General features: G+C 47.3%; 1 non-coding gene across 1 annotated transcript; it reads left to right on the top strand.

Moving 5' to 3' along the window:
- Positions 1-9474: 9474 nt before the first annotated feature.
- LOC127196018 (U6 spliceosomal RNA) lies at positions 9475-9578 on the top strand. Its single transcript, XR_007831423.1, has one exon. It is a non-coding gene; the product is annotated as a U6 spliceosomal RNA (small nuclear RNA).
- The last annotated feature ends 2164 nt before the right edge of the window (positions 9579-11742 follow it).

The raw sequence follows: 11742 nt of genomic DNA, 5'->3' as shown, positions 1-11742 counted from the left end.
GCTTCTCCAGAATCCGAACCACACCTATTTCTGGCTCCCCAGCCCTACCCCCCACCCCCGCCCCATCTCCTCCCCTAGGGCTGCCAGTGAATTATAGGCCCCCTCCCCTCCGCCCCCATCGCGTTTATTTTCTTTTCGCCTCCTACCCTCCTCCAGTCTGGGATCCTATTTCTCCACCTCGGAGCTGGTCCCTCCCTCCATCCCTACTCCATGCCAGGGACCCGCAATCCTTCTTAACTCTCGCCTCCCAGCGCAACTACTCAAAAATCCCACAACAAACTTTCCGCCAAGGCCCGTTCCTTTAGACCGCCATCTTGCCGCGGGGCAGGCCGGGTAGGAGCCTGGACCGCGGGAATCCCCACGCACTAGGCGCCGTACGTCACCGGGGGCGGGGCCTGGGGCGGGGCCTGGGGCGGGGCCTGGGGTTTAAAAAAAATATATCGGAACTCCTGGCGCTGCTGGAAGAAGTGGGAATCTCCTCTAAGCAGGCATTGGAGACCTGGCAAGGAAAGAAAGAAGACGATGTCGGGAGTAGGATACAACAGGAAAGGAGCAAAAACTGGTACTGAGGGGGAAAATAGGGAACAACGCTTAAAAATATAGTAGGAGATGACCCTTTTCCAAAGAAAAATACAAACACCATACCCCCAAAGTCCATCCCTGCCCGACAAAGTCTCACTGGAAGGCCTTGGAATTCCAACTCGCTTTGTAGAAGAGGCTGACTTTGAACTCAAAGAGATCCTCTGGCCTCTGTCTCCAGAGTGCCACACAGGGCAAAGAAAAATGCCGGCTTTCATCTTGACAGATTCAGTTTCTATCACCCTCATCAAGCATGTTTCCCCAAGTCTCCCGAAGTCTTCTGGTTCTTAAGTTGTTCTGTGTTATCAGAAAATGAAGCCTAGTGATCCCCAATCCAGTTCCCCCTCTCAAATCAATTTTTATTGCTTTTTTTTTTTTTAAATGGGGGAGAGGCGGGAGGTGGAGGAGTCTTCACACTGTAGCCCAAGCTGACGTCATATTCCATAAGTAGCGCAGGCAAGCCTCTTGCCTCACCTGGGATTCCAAGTATAAGCCTCATGCCCAGTTTTTAGTTTTTTTTTGTTTGTTTGTTTGGTTGGTTGGTTGGTTTTTTTGTTTTTGTTTTTGCTTTTGCTTTTTTAGCCTCATCACCTCTTCCAGAAAGCCTTTCCTTTGATGCTCCTTTTACTAGTCAGCTCTAAGTAGTTGCACAGAACTTTATTATGACTATCCTGTAGCATAATTATTTATTATTTTATATGTACATTCCAGTGTCTATATATGTGTGCTACATGCATGCAGGAGCCTGCAGAGTCTAGAAAAGGATATTAGGTCATTGGGAACTGGAGTTATAGGCAGTTGTGAGCCATCATGTAGGTGCTGGGAGCTGAGCTTGGGTCCTCTGCGAGGGCAGCAAATGCTCTTAGCTGCTGAGCCATCCCTCTAGTTTCATAGTTATTGCATTCCTCACTGTATCCTTTTTACCCTAATGTTTCTTCAAATCAAAGAGCATGCGTTGTGAAACCCTATCTCAAAAAAACAAAAGGAAAAATAAAAAATAAAAAACATGCGTTGCTATTCCATAGCAGGTGCATGACAAACAATGGTGATTAAGCAGCAGGTTTTCCTGTGACGTGTTAAGCATATTTAGGCCCCAGACCCTTCCAGTGTTGTTTCCTGTGACTGGAATGTTCTCTTTCTAGGTAGTCACCAACAGTTGTGCCCTTGCTCAAATGTCATCACATCAAAGAGATCTTCCTTGGCCAATCAGCATTCCAGACACTTCCCTTTACTGTTCTTCATTTAACAGTGACTTTCATGGAGATTGTTATCTGACATCACATTAAATATTTCTTTGTTCACTGACCGTCTGTCCTACTACAATGAAAACTCCACATTTTCTTTTCCCATTCAGTCTAATATTCTCAGTGTCTAAACAATTGCCTGTGGAAGTACGTACTCAATAAATGTTGTTCATTCGTTTGTTATCCAGTCATTTACTGGAAGTGAGTGACGAAAGATTCTGGAATATAGTAATGGGGAAGAAGAGTTAAAAATACAGTGAAGTAGCTGGGTGTGGTGGGGCACACCTTTAATCCTAAAACTCAGAGGGGCAGAGGCCAGGCAGATCTCTGTGAGCTCAAGGCCATCCTAGTCTACAAAGCAAGTTCAAAATAGCCAAGGCTACCCAGAGAAACCCTGTCTTGAAAAACCAAAACAAACAGTAAAATAAGAAAAGTGTCTCTCTCTCTCTCTCTCTCTCTCTCTCTCTCTCTCTCTCTCTCTCTCTCTTTCTCTCTCACACACACACACACACACACACACACACACAAGACACCAGTGGGTCCTGGCAGAAACGGTAGCAAAGACAAGCCCAGAGTCAACAAATGAAAACATGAGATGAGAGCCAGCTGGAATTCTGCATCTATGTCCTCTGGGAGCACAGCTCTTCTGCAAAGACTCCAAGACAAGAGAAGCCAGGTAAAGGAAACAAGGAGGGCTGAGGGACCTAAAGACAACATGTCCCCCACGCCCAGGCCCCTCTTGACCAGATGGTTCCGGAGAAGCCTTAGCATCTGTCCCTCTATAAATTATCCAGTGTTCCTTCCTGCCAGTCTTCTCTGGTGACAGCCGGAACAATCGTTCAGGAATTCCATCTGCTACTACTCCTCTGCTGAGCCCCTCTAGAGTTCATCAACATTTCATTGCACGGAGGTATCCCATTTCCCTGGCCCAGGATGGAACCTGGGTCTGTCCCTGGGTGAGCTGGTTTCCAGTACGCTCCCTGTCAACCTATACAAATAAAACCTCCACAGAGGATCCCAGATCACTAGAGGACAGAGTCCCACATCTTTTTCTTTTTTATTGTTTTATTATTAAAAGACAAAAACAAACCAGGGTCTCTCCACATAGCTCTGACTGTCCTAGAACTCACTAAGCAGACTAGGCTGGCCTCAAACTCAGAAATACACCTGCCTCCCCAGTGCCAGATTACAAACAGACAAATAAACATAAAATAAAACTTTTAAAGGAAAAAGAAAGACCACAAGCTCAGATTTCGAAGCCAGGGGGGCTGCTGTACCCTTCCTTTGTGCCTTTGGTTGGACATGAAGAGTCCCTGAATTAACTTAGTTCCCTGTCTACACATGGGGTATAAAGATTATTTCAGAGCCAGATGTGGTGGTACGGGGCCACCACCACACCACTAGGGTCAGAGAGAGGGGCTTGGAGAGAGGGCAGAGACAGGAGGACAAGGATTTCAAGATTATCCTAGGCTACACAGGGAGTTTAAGACTAGCTTGAGCGACATGAGACCCTGTCTAAAAAAACAAATGACAACAAAAAGATAATTTCAAAGCTTCAAAGGCAGTGATCGGTTTATTCCCAAGAGTTTCAGTTACCCACATTTCCTTCCTTACTCTTCTGTTAGTGAAAGCTATGGCGACTGTCCTGGTGGATAAAGTTTTGCTTCATATACTATCTTATTCTATCTTAGAATATTGATGGAAGTCTAAGATATAATAAAGTCTGAAAATATAATTTTAGGGGCTGGGCAGATGGCCCAGTGGTTAAAAGTACTGGCCTATCTGAGTGTGGTGGTATTGCAGCACTTCAGAGGCAAAGTCAAGAAGATGAAGTTCAAGGCTAGGCTGGACTATATAGAAAGAGACCTATCTCAAAAGAAAGCAAACCCAAACCAAAAGAAAAAGAAGAAAAGAAGGAAGGAAGGAAGGAAGGAAGGAAGGAAGGAAAGATAACTGTTCCTCCCAGAGCCCAAACCCACCCTTGGCTACGGCTTACTTTGAGTGACTTTCCAGAAAAACTTATACCATGTTTTCAAGTGTGCTTCATATTTTTCCCACCACCTCTCCCTTAGTGCCTTTTTTTTTTGTTCTGTTGTTGGGGTTGGTTTGTTTGTTTGTTTGTTTTGTTAAGACAGGGTTTCTCTGTGTAGCCCCGGCTGTCCTGGACTTGCTTTGTAGATCAGGCTGGCCTTGAACTCACAGAGATCTGCCTGCCTCTGCCTCCCGAATGCTAGGATTACAGGGGAGCACCACCTCATGTGGCCTTACTCTAAATTTTACCTGATTTGGTGCCATACGCTTTTAATCCCAGCACTCAGGAGGCAGAGGGATATGAAATATCTATTTGTTTTAGGCTAGGTCAGTCTACATAGCAACTTCCAGGCTAGCCAGAGCTACACAATAAGACCCTGTTTCAAAAACAAAACAAAACAAGCCTTATTTTAATTTTGTTTGTTTGTTTGTTTTTTGGTTTTTCAAGACAGGGTTTCTCTATGTAGCCTTGGCTGTCCAGGACTCGCTTTGTAGACCAGGCTGGACTTGAACTCAGAGATCCACCCGCCTCTGCCTCCTGAGTGCTGGGTTATTTTAATTTTTATCTATGTATGTGTCTGTATGTCTGTGTGTATATGCCACATGTGTGGTGTTGTCCCAGGAGGCCAGAAGAGAATGTTGGATCCTGTGGGCCTAGAGTTACAGGTGGTTATGAGGCACCTGATGTGGGTGCTGGAAACTGAATTCAGCTCTTCTGGAAGTGCATGAAATGCTCTTAATTGCCAAGCTACCTTTCTAGATCTTTATTTCATAGTTCTAAAATCATTCAACACATAAAAGTGAATTAACAAAGTCAGAAATATAAATAAATATTGCATAGTTGTGTCCATAGCAACACTCTCTAACAATACCCTTAAGATGGAAACAACCCTAATGTCCATCTTTGATAAATGCACACACACACTCACTCACACACCCATGCACACACTCTCACACACATGCACACGCACACTCACACATGTACGCACACACACAGGCACACATACACTCGTTATTTACATTGAAAAGGTATGAAGCTAGCCATGGTATCTCATGCCTGTAATCTCAAAACTCAGGAGCCAGAAGCAGAAAGATTGCAGTGGCGTCAAGGCCAAGCCTCTCCATAATAAGCCTCAGCCTGCCCTACAGTGTGAGGCCCTGAGGTGTGCTGCAGCCACACAGGCGTTGAGGACATCATGATGAGTGGAATAAGCTGAACAAGAAGAACAAGCCTGGCCGGGCGTGGTGGCACAGGCCTTTAATCCCAGCGCTCAGGAGGCAGAGGCAGGCGGATCGCTGTGAGTTCAAGGCCAGCCTGGTCTACAAAGCGAGTCCAGGACAGCCAAGGTTACACAGAGAAACCCTGTCTCAAAAAACCCAAATAAATAAAAGAAGGACAAGCCTGGTGGCGCAGGCCTGCAATTCCAGCTCCTAAGGATGCTTAGACACAGGAATCACAAGTTCAAGGGCAGTTTGGGCAACGTAGCGAGACCATGTCTTTAAAGCAGAAAACAAAAAGGGATTGGGGCTGCAGCTCAGCAGTAATGGCTTATCATGTGGGAGACCCACACCACTGCTAAATGTGAGAAAGACTAAGCTTTGTCACAGGTGGAAATAATCTTGGCGGGCTTTACCCTTGGGGCACCCCATGAATACCTTGTAACAGACTGAGTGGAGCCATCCTGGGCCTAGAATTCAGGAAACAGACCTGGGAACCCCAACTGGCTATTGTTTTTCTAATTGACCCTCAATGAGAGAAGGAGACCACCCTTCCCATGTGACTCAGGCAGGTGGGGAGGAGAAAACAACAGGTTCAGCCCTGGCTTGGGCGCCTGTGAAACGGTGAACAGGCCGGACCAGCATGCGAGCCAGAGAGACACCTAAGGACCCGTATGGTGGAACGGATACCGGGAAGGTTCACTCTTTTGTCCCTTTAACCTTTTTTCCTTCTTGTGTAAGCTAGTTGGGTTGTATAATAAAGTTTAATTGTTAAAAAACAGAGCCAACATCTAAATAAATAAATAAATAAATAAATAAAATACTTAATGACTGTGATCTTAGTGATCCAGAGTAGTCACGTGTATAGAGATAGAAAATGGTCCTCTTTGGCTCTGCAGCCAGCAGTGGGCTAGATAATTGTACCGTCCCATTTCCACCAAATCATCAGGGCCTCCCGCCGCCCCCCTCCCTCCCCTCATACCCCCCTACCCCCAGTCCAGGTCAGTGTGGGGACTTGGCCTTGGAAGTTCTGCTACCTTGTAAACTAAGCAGCTGTTTCTACAGGAAAGGCAGGAAAAGGAGCTCCGGGTTCCAGAAGCATCCAGGAATGACACCTGGAGCAGTTGCTAGGGATGCTGAGCCAGACCCACCTGGGGCCTCATGGCGGTCACCCTTCATCTGCCCTAGGCAGTCCAGGTGGCAGAGACTTCCAGCATGTGAACACATGGTACTGCTGTACCCTACACTCAGTCAGGGTGACTCACTACCTGTCCTTCCAGGACTGTGTGTGCTTGTATCTGTGCATGCTTAGGGTCTAAATGGACCTGTTGCCTCTCTTGCCATTTTATATATATATTTTTTGTTCTTTTGTTTTTTGTTTTGGTTTTGTTTCTTTTTTATTTTGGTTTTGGTTTTTCGAGACAGGTTTCTCTGTGTAGCCTTGGCTGCCCTGGACTTGCTTTATAGTCCAGGCTGGCCTCAAACTTACAGAGATCTGCCTGCCTCTGCTTCCTGAGTGCTGGGATTAAAGGCGTGGGCCATCATGTCCAGCCTCTCTTGCCATTTTAAAAAACAACACATTCAACCCATCATCAGGCATGACCCATTCCCTTATCACTTCTGGACACTCAGATGCTCACACTCAGTGTCCACCTTAGCCAAGGTTCTTCCCTTGCCCAGGGCAGGAGAAATCCCAGGTATCCCAGGCAGGGCATCCAGGGCCTGAGATTTAACACACAGGTCCTACAGTCCTTGAGGCACACAACAGGCTCCACCAAAACACACACACACACACACACACACACACACACACACACACACACACACACACAATGGGATTAAAAGCTGGGAACAATGGTTTGACTTGCATTTCAACTCTTGAACAGCTGGCTCTGATGCTGGATGTGAGGTAGGAAGGGGGTGGGTGGAAAACAGGAAGCAGGCAGAGGGAGGGAACATTTGTTGTAGGGCCCAAGGGCCCCTCTGCTGGCAGATTGCCCCCTGGAAGATGTACTGTTGGCTATGTCTCTCTCCCTGCACCAGCTCAGCTCAGCCCCCACTCTAGGGCCTCCACTGGACCGGCTAGAACTGGCTTAGAGAAAAACAGGACAGCACAAGCAGATAAACTGCCCTAACTTGCTGGGCCTGGTGGTGCCTTTAATCCCAGCACTCAGGAGTCAGAGGCAGGCAGCGTGCTGTGAGTTCAAGGCCAGCCTGGTCTACAAAGCAAGTCTAGGACAGTCAAGAATACACAGAGAAACCCTGTCTCAAAAAACAAACAACAACAACAACAACAACAAAAACTGCTAACTTGGTGAGAACAAAGGCCTTGTCTACCCGCCCTCAGGACTCCAGAGGTCCAGAGCCCACAGGAATATCTGGCTCTCTGTTTGTTAGGAGTATTTGGGCAAGGGAGATGGTATGTCTCCTCTTTTTTGTTCTTGTTGTTGTTGTTGTTTTTGGTTTGGTTTTTCGAGACGTGGTTTCTCTGTGTAGCCTTGACTGTCCTGAACTCACTTTGTAGACCAGGCTGGCCTCGAACTCACAGCGATCTACCTGCCTCTGCCTCCCAAGTGCTGGGATTAAAGGTGCATGCCACCATGCCGAGCCTGTGTCTCCTCGTTGCTTTTCCTCATTTGTATTCATTCTCTCATTAAATTAATATGTATCACCAGGAATGGTGGCACATGCCTGAAATTGCTTGGGAGATGCAGGAGTTCAAAGTCATCCACAGTTTGAGACCAGTTTGGCCTATGTGAGACCCCGTCTCAAATATAGGTGGCAGGCATGGGGTGGGGGGGAACAGGTTGGGTGGGTGTAAATAAGGGCTGGAGGTGTGGCTCACTTAGTTGAGTGCTTGCCTATCAGGTACAAGGCACTGAGATCAAACCAAACCAGGCATGGTACCAAACACCTGTAATCTACTCAGGAGGTAGAGGCAGGAGGGTCAGAAGTTCAGTTGTCCTCAACTCCAAAGCCAGTTTGAGGACAGCCTGGTTTGTATAAGACTCAGCCTCAGACAATAATATTCACTGGGTACTTGGCACTGAGCTGAGGTTCCTGCTCTGTTCCGACCCACAGTGTCTATATCATGTAAGACGGACAGCAAAACAGGAGAGATGCTTGTGGGTAGGTCAATGCGAGCAAGAGCGACTGTGTGACTTCCTCCCTACTGTCTTGCCTCTGTAGCTCATTGGTCACTAATATACAAAACTTTTTCTGTGAAAGCGAGCCTAAGAAGAGAGGCAGGACATTTGAAGGCTCCTCCCGGTTGGGAGTGAGGAGAGCTAGAAGGATGAATCTGTGTTTCTGGGGGTGCCTGAAAGACAGATGCTCAGTAAAGATATGCTCAGGGGAGTCTGGGTGTCCTAAAGGCTAGACTGCTCAAGAGAAGGCTAGGTAATGTCCAGGCCTACGATCAAAGCCAGACACGAGCCTGCACTGACGAGTGATGGGCACTATGAAGGAAGTCCTTAGCATCCCTAAATCATCTGGCTGTCAGAAAAGTCTGTTTTCACGTCTGCCAAAGAATAGCTCCTAAGCCGGGCGGTGGTGGCGCAAACCTTCAGTCCCAGCACTCGGGAGGCAGAGGCAGGTGGATCAATGTGAGTTCGAGGCCAGCCTGGTCTACAAAGTAAGTCTAGGTCAGCCAAGGCTACATGGTCATAGTTTTTTGTTTCCTCCAGGGGCTACTGTCTTAAGGTGTGTAGGAGGCTTGTCCCCAGGTGACAGCAGATTCTGTCAAGTGACAAGTATGCTAATCATCTCAAGCACACAAAAGTGCACCTAGTGTCTGGTGCATAGGATGGTCTCTCACCAACAAGGTCCCTGTATTACCTTCCTGTATGTCTCCTACACACCTTAAGACAGTAGCCCTCGGAAGAAGGATTACGTTAATTAGGTTACTTGGGAAGATCCACATTAAAAGTTGGTGGCACTGTTCCTCAGGTTTGGGTCCTGGACTGAAAGAAAGAAGAAAGCTAGATCAACACAAGCTCTCTGCTTCTTGAATTTGGATCCTGCTGCTGTGATTTTCCTGCCAAGATGGACTCTAACCTGTAACTGTGTGTCAAAAACATCCTTTTCTCCTTTAAGTTGCCTTTGTCATGGTAAGTCACTACAGCAACAGGAAAAAAACTAGGACAGTGCCTGAATTCATTTGACCCACAATTCCGTGGGGTGGATACTATGCTCCTACAGATGGGAAAACAGGCATAGAGGGCTCCAGTCATTTGGCCACAGGCATGCTAGGTGGACCCCACAGCTGGCATATGACCCAGGCACTGTGCTTCTGACTGCTTTACCACTGACCTATGCTTGGGGTGCAGCTGGTGTAGGAGCACCCTCGCTGATGCCCATCAACTCTGGGCTTGAATATCTGCTGTCCAGTATATGACTTAATGTGCTTGCTTTGGCAGCACATAGGCTAAAATTGGAGCGATACAGAGATTAGTGTGACCCCTGTGCAAGGATGACACCCAAATTCATGGTTTAGTAGTAGCTATTCTATTCTATTCTTTTTTTTTTTTTCCTGAGACAGGGTTTCTCTGTGTAGCCTTGGCTATCCTGGACTCATTTTGTAGACCGGGCTGGCCTCGAACTCACACTGATCCACCTGCCTCTGCCTCCCAAGTGCTGGGACTAAAGGTTTGCACCACCACCGCCTGGCTTAGTAGCTATTCTTTGGCAGAAGTGGGAACAGACTTTTCTGACAACCAGATGATTGTGGAATGCTAAGGTCCTTCCTTCATAGTGGCATTCATTCCTGATGGGTCTGTGCCCTTTGTCATCCCGCCTGGATCAGGCTGTTATATTTTCCCATGACTTTAATCACGGGACACAGTTGCACCAAGAGATGCCCTGAAGGCTCTCCTGCACCCCAGACATTATCGTTCTCACCTCCAGTGTGGAGAAGCCATCCACGTTCCCCATGGTAATCGGGGCCAATCACTCTTCTGACACACTGTTTATCCTTTCTTAGCCTGCTGGTCTCAGGGCATCAGAAGCCCAAAGTTGCCAGGGGAAACTCTGAGCTTCCAGTTCAATTGTGTGTTTGTTGCAGCTCCTGGCAGGAGCACCCCCTGACAGCTGGAACCGGAAATTGTAGGCCAGTGAGTAAAGTGTTCTGCAAGTCCATGTATGGCAGTTCTGGCAGAAGCATTATGTGCAGGAAGGGCAAATCCATAACCATAACAAGCATCTTCTCCAGTAAGGACAAAGTGCTGTTCTTTCTGTGGAAGAAGTGGTCCAGCATCGTCAACCTGCCACCAGGTCATGGGCCAGTCAGGGACTTGGATAGAGAATGAGTGGGAAATTGGTGGGAAAGGTACCTGAGGAGGAAGTATGTGGTTAGATATCCCCAAATGGATGAAGGATGTGGAGCAGTTCAGCAATCGAGTAGATAGGATGACACATTCTGCGGACAGTCAGCCTCTTTCCCCAGCCATCCTTGCCATTGTCCAATGGGCCCAGGAACAAAGTGGCTGTGGTAGCAGAGATGGGGGTTCTGCATGGACTCAACAACATGGCTGCCACTCTCCAAAGCTGCCACATCGAGGAAGCAGAGGGAGATCAGTGTTGAGTCACCTCAGTTTATTCTTTTACCTTTTTATTTAGACCACGACCCCAGCCCATGAGTCGGTGCCGCTTACTTTTTTTGGTTTTGTTTTTGTTTTTCGAGACAGGGTTTCTCTGTGTAGCCTTGTCTGTCCTGGACTCACTTTGTAGACCAGGCTGGCCTCGAACTCACAGCAATCCACCTGCCTCTGCCTCCCAAGTGCTGGGATTAAAGGCGTGCACAACCACGCCCAGCAGTGCTGCTTACTTTGAAGTTGGGTCTTCCCTCCTTGGTTAAACCTCTCTGGACATGTACCCATAGCCATGACTAACACTGCTCCTTGGTGATTCTAACCCAGTAAAGCCAACAATGAAGACTCACTACCACAGTCACCCAGGACACAGGACAGAGCTGGGGTGTAAAGGGGTTTTTTATCACTTTAATTTTTTTATTACACTTATTTGTGTGTGTATGTATGTGAACAGATGAGCATGTGAAGATCAGAAAACAACTCGAGGGAGCTCATTGTCCGTGCAGGTTTAAATTCAAGTTCAAGTCACCGAGCTTGGTAGCACGAACCCACGGAGCCATTTGGCAAGTCCAAGCTTTTTAGTGCTCTTGTCTTGATATCATAACAGAAGGAATGATGATTGGTGATTGGCCACTTGGATGTGGCCAAACATTTAGCTTCAAGGCATACTGCAAAATGCATGCGTTGGGGGGAAAGGGTGGGCAGAAAAGGCCAAGATAGAAATGCTAGTGTGGGGCTGGAGAGATGGCTCAGAGGTTAAGAGCGCTGACTGTTCTTCCACAGGTCATGAGTTCAATTCCCAGCAACCACATGGTGGCACACAACCATCTATTAACGTGATCTGATGCCCTTCTCTGGCCTGCAGATGTACATGCACACAGAGCACTGTATATATAATAATAATAAATAAATCTTTTTTTTTTTTTTTTGACCTGGAGAGATGGCTCAGCGGTTAAGAGCACTGCCTGCTCTTCCAGAGGTCCTGAGTTCAATTCCCAGCAACCACATGGTGGCTCTCAACCATCTATAATGAGATTTGGTGCCCTCTTCCGGTGTGCAGGTGTACTGTATGTGTAATAAAT

The sequence above is a fragment of the Acomys russatus genome, chromosome 11, assembly GCF_903995435.1.
Source record: "Acomys russatus chromosome 11, mAcoRus1.1, whole genome shotgun sequence".
In the NCBI taxonomy this organism is placed as follows: domain Eukaryota; kingdom Metazoa; phylum Chordata; class Mammalia; order Rodentia; family Muridae; genus Acomys; species Acomys russatus.
Note: the sequence above shows the minus strand (reverse complement) of the source record. Positions and strands in the feature narration are given on the sequence as shown.